Below are 3,148 nucleotides of genomic sequence, written 5' to 3'. Positions count from 1 at the left end.
CCAAGTGGGTCGCTTTGGTGATGTTAGAAGCTGGAACTGGCCCCCATTTTGTAGGTCCTGACAGCAGTTTCCACACAAGCCCGTTGGAGGTTTTTAAGGCCCAGCCCACTGGCCAGCCACGTGGGGAGGCCACATCTTAGGCTTGTGGCAACATTTCCACCTCAGTACAGACAGCTCAGATACAAGTCCAAAAACCACTCACACAGCTGAGTCAAAGTTGGGGGCACACTGGCTGAGCCTAGGGGGTTAAAGGCGCTTCAGTGGGGAAAGCAGGCCTTTGGCCAGCCCTCTGCCTCATGTTCCTGCTCTTCTTCGTGGGGTGCTGTCCTCTCCCCCACCACCCTGCAGGCCCCTCATTCACTGTGCGGACACTGTGGACCCAGCCCTGAGCCATGCCCACCCCTTCACCTGCAGCTGACCCAGTTCCAAGCTCACCGCCACCTTCCTACCCTGGGGGTGGTCTCCTCTTTGTGTAGGGCCCTCCCCAGGCTCCCCACCCTAAGGCGCCCAGCAGGAGTGCACCCCATGGGCCAGGGCACAAGCTTTAGCTCATCCGCGCCCCAATTTCCCAAGGGGCTCCCGGTATCCTGCACCCAAGTCCTTGGCTCAGGGTGTTGGGTGACCTCAGACCAAGACATCCCACACCATGTCCTGAGCACCAAGCATGTGGTCGCAGAGGTGCACCAGTCACCCCTGCTAGACAAGCTGGTGGCAGGTAAGACTTGCGGCTTTGACCCAGACGGCCAGCAATTCCACTTTGGCCAATAACTGGGCTACAGTCTTTCAAAGAAAAGAAACAATAATAAAACATTAACATTTTAAAAAAAAACAACAGCCCTGGCTGGGTGGCTGGGTTGGAGCATCCTCCCGTGCACCGAAAAGGTTGTGGGTTCAATTCCTTATCAGGGCTTATATAGGACGCAACAGATCGATGTTTCTCTCTCACATCGACATTCCTCTCTCCCCCCTTTCCTCTCTCTAAAATCAATAAACATATCCTTGACTGTGATGATAAAAAAAGAAGAAAAAAGAAAAATGAACAACATACCTCTGGGGTTGGCCCCAGCAGGACTGGAAAAGTCCTAAGTGACGGAGTTGGTCACCCCCTACCCTGCCCCTGATCTGTCACTGGCCTTCGTGTTTGGAATCTGAAGTGGAGCCCGTCTCAGGGAAAGCTGGACCCTGGCCTTGGAGAACCACATGCAGGCTCTTGGGTCAACACGGTGGAAGGTATGGAGGCAGCACCGATCGGCCGATTTCCCCCCAAACCTGCAGAGCTAGATTCTCCCTCGGTTGGAACTGGTCCTTCCTGGGACACCAGAGGAATACCTGTCCCCCTGCTCCCACACACCTGTCCCTCCATCACCACCCCCCAAGCTGTGTGTCTCAGCCAAGACTGGACAGTACGCAGCAGCAGTTCACAGCCGGGGAAGGGAGTGGCTTATCCAGGGTGACGCTGGACCACCCGGGCGGGCTTAGCTCCCAGGAACTCCTACTGACCTACTAGACCTTGTAGTTTGAACCAGCTTGTCAGCCCATCTCTGTCCCACGTGTGTATTTTATCACTGGACTTAGTGATAAGGCACCTGGGCTGACTCAAAGCTCACCTAGAGGCCTCTTTATTGTAACATAGCCGCCAGGGCCGTCCAGGAAGCACGCTGGTTTCTGCCAGCCTTCCAGTGTCCCACCGACCTCCCATCCCTGCTCCAGAGCCTGTGGCTGATCCCCAGGGGGTGTGAGCAGCAGGCAGCCCCTGCCCATCTGCTGCGGAGCAGCTCTGCCCCACGCCCCATCTCCCCACGTCCCCGCCAGGCGCTGCTCCCCCGTCAGCTGCTCAGTGACGGCACATCCTCGCCTCCCAGAGGAAGCCATCCCAGTTTCACATCCAGACACCACGTGCTCAGGCCGTAGGTCAAGGCCCTGAACCTCACCCCCAGTGTTTCCCCACGTTTTCTTCCTTGCTTTGACCTTTAACCTGAGCAGTAGTTTCCAAAGCATGGGAAACAGAAAGTATGACCCAGTTTAGCAAAACGTGCAGAATGCCATGCTAGGAAGGTCAGCCAGCCCTGGCCACGCGCTCTTCCCCCTTCTGCCTTAGCTCCAGGTTGCTAAGTTAAGGTGGGTGACAGGCAGGCCTTAACCTGTTGCTCCCGTGATCCTGCTATCAGTGAGGGGGGGCCTGATTCTGGGGTTTGCCATGTGGAATCTACAACATGTAGATTGGGAAGACGGGAAGATGTCCAGATCTGCTGCACAGGACAGGGAGTGTATGTGGGGTGAGCCCCTTTAGCCCCACGTGTGTGCTCCCATGTTAACACGGAGACGTCAGGGGAGGCACCCAACGCAGGAGAGGCGGGGCCCCTACAGCACAAGAGGTTTATTTGACAGGATAGGACGTGATGGTGTTGAGGAAAGCAGAGCACAGCGCACCTGGGGGTTTTCAGGAGAGCCTCCCTCCGTGTGCCCTAAAGCCAAGCTTCCTGGGTGTCACGGACCCACGGGGCGAGGGCATCCGCACTCTGATGTCACGGGCTCCGCTCACTCACGTAGAGATGGCTGTGCCCTGAGCAGGAGCCCCGGTGTCTGCTCTGTAACACTGTCCCCCTCACAGCTGTGCACTCCCCTTAGCACTCTCCTTGTCCACCGATGGTCAAGTTGAGAACCAGGCTTCTGGGAGCCTAGGGAGTTGCCCTTGGCCTCCACACTGCTGTGTTCGGCTCCCACTGGGGGCAGTGTCTCAAATGAGGGTCCGCAATCTGTGCCCTGAGGCCCCTGCAGGCTGGAAGGCCTGGGGGGGGACTCACAGGGAGAGCAGGGTTGGTGGGGGTGGAGAGGAAGGGGCTTCCTAGACCAGGACTGGGGGGAGGCCCCAGTGGGAGCGTTCAGGCGGTGGATTACGCAGAGCGGCAGAGATGGGAAGGTGTCTGGGCCACAGCCTGGGCCTGAGTTCATCCGTCGTCAGCTGTTCCTACGGAATGGGCTCGAGATGGGAAAGACCTGTTAATCCCTCAGCAACCCCAAGGGGAGGCGCCGCTGTGTGTCTACAGCACCGTGAAGAGACCTAGGCTTCGGGGAGTTAAATACCTTGCCGTGAAGAGACCTAGGCTTCGGGGAGTTAAATACCTTGCCGCAGCTTCCAGGAGACAGA

The sequence above is a fragment of the Miniopterus natalensis genome, chromosome 13 (assembly GCF_054644295.1).
Source record: "Miniopterus natalensis isolate mMinNat1 chromosome 13, mMinNat1.hap1, whole genome shotgun sequence".
Classification (NCBI taxonomy): Eukaryota; Metazoa; Chordata; class Mammalia; order Chiroptera; family Miniopteridae; genus Miniopterus; species Miniopterus natalensis.
The sequence above is the reverse complement of the archived record's forward strand: the minus strand, read 5'-3'. Positions refer to the sequence as shown.